Source organism: Arvicola amphibius, chromosome 4 (assembly GCF_903992535.2).
Source record: "Arvicola amphibius chromosome 4, mArvAmp1.2, whole genome shotgun sequence".
Lineage (NCBI taxonomy): Eukaryota > Metazoa > Chordata > Mammalia > Rodentia > Cricetidae > Arvicola > Arvicola amphibius.
This window is the reverse complement of record NC_052050.1, coordinates 126,544,498-126,554,256: the sequence shown is the minus strand read 5'-3', so window position 1 is coordinate 126,554,256 and position 9,759 is coordinate 126,544,498.

The following is a 9,759-nucleotide window of genomic DNA, read 5'->3' as shown; positions in this document are numbered from 1 at the left end:
TCTTCAAAAAGATCTGGCTTGAATTGTATTAACTTCGGGGTTGGACCGGGAGGGTGCCTGCCTCAGTTAGCAGTGAGCCATCTTCAGAGATAATGGCGTTTGAGTGCACACAGTAATTTCTGTTGTTAGAAGCCCCCCAGTGTGTGGTACCGGTTTCGGGTAACAGGGGGACTTGCCACACCCTTCCTTCCTTCCTGTTTTCCATTTGGCTTCATTGGAAGGCTAATTGTGATGGGAAGAGTCACCTCTGTGTTCCAAAGCCACACCCAGAGTTGCCAGATCTCTCACACACATCCACAAAACTACACGGCACAGGGCAGCCAGGTGAATCTGAGTTTAAGGTAGACAACAAATGCAACATTTATTTTAGCACAAATATGTTCTGAATATTCCCTGGGACATACTCATACGAGCAGTTTATTCGTTGTTGATGTTGAAATTCCTATGGCTTGTGTGTCCTGCCTTTTATCTGGCAGCTACAGCCCCTTTCCCCAACCTCTCCCCTGGCCCTAGTCCTCAGGTCCAGGCCTGACAGAAGGGCTGGTGGAGGTGGCGGCCTGCTGGCTATTCCAGTTAGAGCAGCTCTAGATCGGCTGGCACCCCTCCCTGCTGGCTCTCCGAGCACTGCCAGCAGCCTGCAGTCTGAACATCCCTTCCACCAGCTGGATGAGAATCTGGCAGGATTTGAACATACGGGGAGAGGCGGGGAAGGGGGGGCGCTTCTGTGGTGCCTGTGGGGAGGGGGGTGGCTTCCAGCAGGAGGGATTCGAGCCTACTGCAATCCCTGCTGAGCGGCACTTGGCATCAGCCCCTGCACTTTGATTCGTTCTATTTTAAACTGTCTTCAATTTCCCTCCTGGGGAAAGGGAGGAGGGAGGCTGGGGAGGTGGCAATGGTGTGCGGTGAATCAGGGGACTCAGGAACAGTTGGCAAACCTGATGCCAGTTGGCAGAGTTGTGTTGAATTCTTAGGCATAGGGGCAGGAAATTTAAGGTGAATGCCAGGGAGTTTTCAGGCTGGTAAGGAAGATGAGCGGGTGGCCAGGTCAGAGTGGCCAGAGGCAGGGTGCTGATGTGTAGGAGGATTGACACGTGAGCCCTAGGGGAACTCTGTGGTCCTGGTGTCTCACTTGGACATGAGGATAAGCTCTGAGAATGTAGCCTGGTAATGGAAAAGGTGATGGTCCCTTATCCTCAAAACAAAGCCCAGAAAGATCAACAGGACCACTCAAGATGACTCAACCCAGCATCATGGTGAGAATGTCTGCAGTTGTGTAAGAACTCCCAGCAAGAAGACCTGGTTACCAGGGTCTTTTTCTAGAAACTCCATGGGCAGGGCATCCCCTTGCCTCTGGTGCCATTGGTCACTTCCCTGGCCAGGTGTGGAAGGCTTCTTTTTTTTTTTTTTTTAGGACTGATGGCTGGCATTATTGTTCCTGTCATGAACAGAGCAGGCACCAGCAAGGAAGGTACCCACAAGGATCCTTCAGTGGCTGGCCAGTCGGAGTGGTGTTTCATTGGATCCGGTGGGTCAGACATGAGTTCTAAGACATCAGAGTTAGAGGTTTAGGGAGTATGGATGTCGAGGGGTCTGGGGCCTGGGCCAGTTGGGATAAGGTTTCTGGGAAGCTCTTTGGGATGCTCTTGGACAGAGGGTATTGATTGGTTCATTCGTCCAGTCATTTGCTGCTCATCCACTACTGTAGCTCATCCACTCGCCACCTGCTCCAGTACTATGGAGACTGGAGATACTAACTCAAGAGTGATGTAACCAAGGTAACCAAGGGTGATGCTGTGGGGGCAGAAGACCCCGGATGGGAAAAACCTCTGGCTTTGAAGCCTTACATTGCTGGATTCAAGTTCTGGCCCAGCTTCTCACATGTACCCTTGACCTCAGTTGTCTTCTCTTTAAAACAGGAAAGGGATATAACCTAACTTGCAGTGTTAACGCTGCTCACTAGAGATGCAGTGTCTGAATCCTTCCTGTGGTCCATAGCACACAGCATGCCTTTGATGAATCCTAGGAGAGCATAGTAAGGCTAACAGAATGGCTTGTGCTGAATCTCAGAAATTGGTTGGGTTCTTAAGAATTTTATTGTTACAGCGTGAGAGCAGGTGGGGTATGTTTTAGGTATTTGGGTCTCCGGGCTTTATTTCGTCTTCATGTCAAATGCAGGAAGCAGTTAGATTCTGGAGTCAGGGCTGCATAGTTGCTAATCACCTTTGATGTCTGTGAGCGGTGTGCGCATAGTTCTCTGTGCCTCAGAGTCTGCCATGCTGGGATAGAGCAAATAGCTTATCTGTGCTGTAAGGAGGATGAGGAGGGCCATGGACAGAAGGGGCTTGGAGAACTGGCCAGTACGCAGTGACTTTCTTGGGACAGTTCATGTCCACGTTGCTCAGAGGGACCAGGCACAATATGCCTTGTGTCAAGGCCACAGCCCCCAGCTGTAGTGAGAAGCGGCGGGGCTGCGTCCCGCCACCCGCCGCCGCCGGCTAGCTTTGCCCAAAATAATTACACGGAAACTGTATTCTTTTAAACACTGCCTGGCCCATTATCTGTAGCCTCTTATTAGTTAATTCTCACATCTTCCTTTAACCCATATTTAGTAATTTGGGTAGCACCACGAGTTGTGGCTTACCAGGAGAGATCTTAACCTGCGTCCATCTCGGAGAGGAGCAGCATGGAGACTCACCACGCGACTGCCTGAAGCGTCTCTCCCTAACTCTACTTCCTTGTTCCCACAATTCTGTTCTGTCTACTCCACCTACCTAATTTTCTGTTCTTAAAGGGCCAAGGCAGTTTTCTTTATTAATTAACCAATGAAAGAAACATAGACAGATAACTCTCCTCCATCATTTCCCCTTTTTCTGTTTAAACAAAAAAGAAAGGCTTCAACTTTAACATAGCAAAATTACATATAACAAAACAGTTATCAAGCAAGTATTACAGTTACAATATTTAAATCTATTTTATCTTTTATCATAACTAAGGAAATCTATAACTATCTATTTATTCTTCAACTCCATCAAAGACTCCAGAAGGATATAATATTACGTAAGTAAACAAGTCATTTGTAACTTTCAAACTCTAGAAATGACAGAGACAACTTGCTGCCTAGACAGTCACCCAAAGTTCCTCTGTACCGTTGGGGCATCCATCTTCAGCCTTCAGGCCCATAGTGTCCAGCAGACTTTTTCATGAAGCAGGAAATTCCAAAGACAGTTCAGTCACTTTCTGCTGTGTCCTGCAGAACATCTCGCAGACTCTTTCATGAATCAGGAACCCCAAAAGACCATCTCACCTTTAGGCAAGTTCAGCAGTCCTCTCTCTGCGGGTTCTTTGTGTCCAGTTTATGGAACAGTCCAGCCAAGAGCAGTTTCTTGCCCAAATGGCTAACAAACTCCATAAGTAGCCTCTTCGATGCCCATCTTCCTCTTGAAGTAGATTGGTGCTGCCAGGAGCAGACGTGGCTCATTGTCATGAAAAACCCTAAGTTATTAAAACATTAAATGCCATATTCTGCAGTCTTTGAAAGATATGAAGAATGTCTATCTAACTGAAATATATCTCTACATATCTAGAAAATCTAATAACATTACTACAAGCTTAACTATTATCAATGATTATCCATTAACAATCTATATTTCCTAATTATACATTACAGTTTTTAAAATGAACTACAATCACAATAGCTTAATCAAGATCAGAAATACATATACATATAACAAAATTGACCTTAAAATCTATACCAATGCAAATTCATATCTATATCATCTCCCCCTTTAAATGTAAAAGAACATTTATAAACAATATTTGGGAAAATGGGCGCAGTTTTTTCTCTCCAAACTGCTTCCTGCTGAATGGGGGCGCTGTTATTTAGGTCTTTTATGGTATAACCTGTGTGCTAGGTTCCTCTCAGTTGGCAGTTGAGTGAAGTAATTTTTTGAAGATGTTCACAGCAACCTTTCAGGAGGGCGTGGTCTATCATACCATATTGGGATAGAAGCAATCCACAGAGTCTCGTCCTCTGTGAAAACAAAAGAAGAAACTCTTTTCCAAAGCATCATGTTCTTAGATCCAAATCCTGAAGTCATACCATTAAGATGTCCATTCTGGTCTAGCCTGGCAGCCCATATAATGAAATGTCTCTCTGTACTTAGCTCCTTTACAGTCAAAAACATCAAAGAAAACACAACAAAATACATAATCCAGACTCTCTGTGAATTTTCCATTTTTACGTGGCTTATTTTTACTCTATCACTTTACTTCTTTTAATCTATAACTATCTGTACTCTGTCTCTTTAAAGACTTTAACCTTTTTTTTTAAAGCATTAACTTTATTCTCTATATTTTCTTTTTCTCTCTTTTAAGCCTACGTGAGCCATTTAAAGGCCTTCTATGTCTGAATCTTTTCTATTGTGAATCTGTAATTTTTTACTATCCAGGAGCATTTCTTAAAAGGTTAACCACTTCTTAAAATAATACGGTACTGCCTGTTTATAGCCAAGTCTAAACCTTAACTGCGCTGTTATCATGGTAATTACGATAGTTCCTGCCTGAGGTCAGCACAATTCAGCATGGCGGAGCAGAGCCAAAGCCGCTCCTGCCTCAGTCATTTGGTGCCCCTGGGCCGCACACAGTTCCAGGTACACAGCAGTCCACATTGGAGCCGCACTCAGCAGTTTAATTTTGATACTGAGCGTGCAGCACAGAAACTCTTTTAATCCAAGTCACAGCCGAATCTGACGCGCAGAGCAGTCTGAAAACACCTCTCTCTCTATGGCGGCAGGAATCCGCAAATGCTGTCCCGCTCGCCTAAGCCTGATTCCGCCATCTGCCCAGGTGCAGGAAGGGAGAAGTGAGCCATTGGCATGGTCTCAGAGAACTTTCTTTCCGATCCCAAGCGGGCAAGGTTTTTAAGTGGATTTAGTTACCACGTTGGAGCGCCAATCTGTAGTGAGAAGCGGCGGGGCTGCGTCCCGCCACCCGCCGCCGGCTAGCTTTGCCCAAAATAATTACACGGAAACTGTATTCTTTTAAACACTGCCTGGCCCATTATCTGTAGCCTCTTATTAGTTAATTCTCACATCTTCCTTTAACCCATATTTAGTAATTTGGGTAGCACCACGAGTTGTGGCTTACCAGGAGAGATCTTAACCTGCGTCCATCTCGGAGAGGAGCAGCATGGAGACTCACCACGCGACTGCCTGAAGCGTCTCTCCCTAACTCTACTTCCTTGTTCCCACAATTCTGTTCTGTCTACTCCACCTACCTAATTTTCTGTTCTTAAAGGGCCAAGGCAGTTTTCTTTATTAATTAACCAATGAAAGAAACATAGACAGATAACTCTCCTCCATCACCCAGCAAAGGAGAAGTGAGCTTGGCTTGGCCCCAGTAGAAGTCACAAACCTGCAGTACTCCTTTTGGTCTCACGGGATGCTGCCGACACCCATCCTGGCTGGCAGGATGAAATGTGTGGAAGCCAGATGGAAGAGACCGTGTCCCCACCATGTCACCGGAGGCTACGTATGGAGGGAGACCAAGGCCGGGTCTGGAGATACCTGTAACTGGAGGGAGTGGCCGATGGAGAGGAAAAAGATGGAGGGAGCCAAGGTTCGGGGTGCCAGAGATAAGGTCCCAAATGGGAGGTGTTGTGTAGTGAGAAGCGGCGGGGCTGCGTCCCGCCGCCCAGTTCCCAGCAACCGGCTAACTTTATCCGAAATAATTACACGGAAACTGTATTCTTTTAAACACTGCCTGGCCCATTATCTGTAGCCTCTTATTAGTTAATTCTCACATCTTCCTTTAACCCATATTTAGTAATTTGGGTAGCACCACGAGTTGTGGCTTACCAGGAGAGATCTTAACCTGCGTCCATCTCGGAGAGGAGCAGCATGGAGCCTCACCACGCGACTGCCTGAAGCGTCTCCCCCTCTCTCTACTTCCTTGTTCCCACAATTCTGTTCTGTCTACTCCACCTACCTAATTTTCTGTTCTTAAAGGGCCAAGGCAGTTTTCTTTATTAATTAACCAATGAAAGAAACATAGACAGATAACTCTCCTCCATCAGTGTTGGTGGTGGGAACCAGCCCTTAGGGTCTTCGGGTTGTCATTATGTTCACTATTGTCCATTTTTAGAGAAATACAACATTTTTCTTTGGTGAGTTTAATAAGACGAAAGGGAAGCCCTAGCTATTCAGTTTCTGTGAACTCAGTGTAGTTTCTTTCTGCTCTGGAGTGAGGCCAGCCAGAGGAGAACTATGGGATGAGGAGCTGGTAGGTGGGGTAGAAAGGACTCTGTCACACTGAGAGTGAGCCCAAAGCCATGGGCATGATGGGAGCCGACCACCTGCTATGTCTCTACTTTGAGCTGTTAAATTAGCTCTTCAATAATTTAGTTAAGTTCTACAGTACAAATGGCTGCAGCTTTTAAATTTAAAGTTTATTTTTGAAACAAGGGACAAGTCCCAAGGGGCATTTGGGTATTTTGCAGAACGAAGAAGCTGTTTTTTTATTTTGTACAGTGTCTGGGGCATGGACATAGGTGGTACCTCCTTAACCATGGAGTATGCTTCGGGGACACCTTGCTCAAGGATCTAGGCAGCTGAGAAGCTGGGTTTCCTTGTGATCTGGTCGTGAGTGGGACTGGATTGGCTACGGTGAAAGCAATAGGGGCGAAGTGGAGCCAGAAATACCAGTGTGGTACCCAGTGTGGTATCCAGGCAGTGGGAACAGCATGTGCTAATGAATCTTCAAGGATGTGAGGATGGGAGCGTTTCTTTGAAAGTGGGAGCCATTCCATATAGTGATGGAGGAGTGTCTATGTGTTACTTTCATTATTAATAAAGATACTGCCTTGGCCCTTTAAGAGACAGAAAATTAGGTAGGTGGAGTAGACAGAACAGAATTCTGGGAAAGAGAGGGGAGACGCTTCAGGCAGTCGCCATGCTTCTCTCCAAGATGGACGCAGGTTAAGATCTCTCCTGGTAAGGCACCCCTTGTGGTGCTATATAAATTACTAAATATGGGTTAAAGCAAGATATGAGAATTAGCCAATAAGAGGCTGAAACTATGGGCCAGGCAGTGTTTTAAAAGAATACAGTTTCTGTGTAATTATTTCGGGTGTAAAGCTAGCAGGCGGCCGGGTGGCGGGACGCAGCCCCGCCGCTTCCTTCTACAATATGGTTGGATTGTAGGGTGCATTTAGTACATGGGACTTGGGGATGCCAGAGTAAACAGCTGGAGTGTGGGACTTCATGCTTGGACTTTGTGGGCTAGGAGGCCATGTGCGGTACAGTTTCAACTCTTGTTCCTTTTACAGTAGCTGTGGATCTTGGGTGAATTACTAACCTGCGTGGTGGCAGACGAAGACTCACCAGAAGACTTGGGACACTCCTTTTTCTGGACTGAACCCCAGATAGGATCATTGTCGCCCAGCACCACTGAGAAGAGGACCCAGAATCTGCCATCAGTTACCTCCTCATCCTGCTTGGACTGGAGTCTAAACAAACATGTGGGGTTCTGACCGCCCTGGGCCAGGAACTGCAGGAAGAGGACTTGCCCCTGCCCTACAGAAGTTTGGGTTTGCACAGCATGGATCAGCCTGAGATCCTGACACCTAGGAGCTATACAGGAAGCGTGCAACCTTTCAGAGTGCTGTTTGAAGTCTTCATGTGAACGAACTGACTTAATCTATGGCAACCCCATAGGAACTGCAGGACATTAAGTTGTGCGTAGCTAGCGGCAAGGCCACCGTGGAGTCTGACTCAAGAACACTTCTGCTTACAGTCTAGTCTGTATAGCTTTGCCCTTCTCTTGATCCCTGGCCACTGCTGCGGACCAACCCCTCCTGCCCCCCCCCCCAAGTCAGCCTCACCACCTTGCGGAAGCCTAATTCCCCCTACATTGACTGAGGTTCCTTTGTCTGTGTCTACTGTCCCGGGTGGATTGGAGATTCCAGAGGTCTTTTCCGCCAGCATTTTCCACAGTGCCTCCCATCCGTAGAAGGCACTGCCCACTCCCTGTTCTGTCCTAGCAACTAGGCCTTTGCATGGGTTTTATTTGAGTTGTGATTGGTAGACAAGACCCACAGTTGAAACCATCAATGGCATGCCTCAAAGGCACTAGGACTCCAACCCTCTGTGGGCTTCTCTCTTTCTGGCCAGTGTTACTGAAGTGCAGGGTCACAGGAAAGGTACTATGGAAGCAGGAGATCCAGGGAACATCTCTGCTATGCAACCCCTGCCCTGCCTCTCTCAAGGCAACAGCGATGCCAAGAGGCCTTTGTGGTTAGCAAAGCCCCTTGTGTAAAGCTGGAGGACAGGGACCAGGGATCTCCCAGGGGACTGGTTAATTCAGTACGGCTGCTTTCCTGACCTTATTGGCTGTGCCTTCCCACTCTAAGAAAAGGAAGGGTCCACCAGGGCCAGCTTCTCCAATGACAGCAGTAGGGGTTGTTACCTCTGCCTGTGTCTCAAGCAGTTTCCGGGAGGGGGTGATGGGAAGCAGGGCTCAAGGCAGAAGCCTTGATGTACTTTAAACAAGGAGAGAGCAGAGACTGTGGGAGAGGGGTTGTGTCTGTCCCACCTTAGTATGGGAGAAGTGTGTGTGTGTGTGTGTGTGTGTGGAGAGAGAGAGAGAGAGAGAGAGAGAGAGAGAGAGAGAGAGAGAGAGAGAGGTTCTTTTGTCCTATCTTTCTGTCTAGAATCCAGATCTCAGCTCAGGCCCCAAGCATCCTATTAGAGGTTAACGTTGTTGTCTGGGGTTGCAGCCAGATGTTAACTGAGGGTTGTGTGGGGATGGCTGTCATCAGGGTATCCGGAGGCCCCACTTCAAATGCTCTGTCCTTAGCAAGAGGATCAGTTTCTCAGCATGATTCCAGATGCTAATGAGGGTTAGGGGTGGCAACACTATGTCTGAGGGCACACAGGAGCAAAGCTGTGACACAGGACCGCTCTGCCAGGCCCCTCTCTGATCAGTCTCTCTACAGGCTCCTGTGACGGTCCCTTAAGAAGCCTGGCCTCACTTTCAGTGAGCAAAGGCTTCCTTCTGGGCTCTACTGAGAGCAGCCCTTCTCCAAGTGGCCCCTGGGGAGACAGAGTGGTAGGTCACTGTCCTGGCAACTCTTACTCCCTAGCCTCACGGGAGCTCTGTAGTTTGAAACACGTCACAATCCCGATCCCGTTGCTCCCCTTGACTCTAGATTGCACGGCCTTGGTATTGTGTCATCATCTGGGATGCCCATTAGTAGAGCATCCAGGGTTGTAAGGTGCCAGACATTCTAGAACACCGAGCAGGGCCAGGCAGAGCAGGGACACTTCCTAGACATGACACCTTCTGGCTCAGTATACTCTTGGCCTTCGAGGCTGCCAAGAGAAGGAAACCCTACTGTGCCTCCATTGTGCCTTGTGACCCAAGGATGCTGGGCTACTGTACTTCGCTTCCTCCCCTCAGCCAGTCTTGGATTTCCTTTTCTTGAATGGGGTAGAGCCTGGGAAGCTGGCCGTGGGTAGTGCTCTGAAGCAGAATGTTATTCCATATGACGCTCCTGCGATTCAAAACCCACCGACTGTTCACGCCATCTTGGGAGGATGAAGGTTCAGTGCCAGGGTGGAAGGAGCCAGGGAGAGAACTCCCTTCCTTTGCTAGGGAAAGATCCTAACAGCTCAGCCAGCGCAGCTGTGGGGCTGCCGGGCATGCTCCAGAGATGCGAAAAGGCTTTGGGCTAGAACCACCCTGGGCAATTTTGTTCTAGCT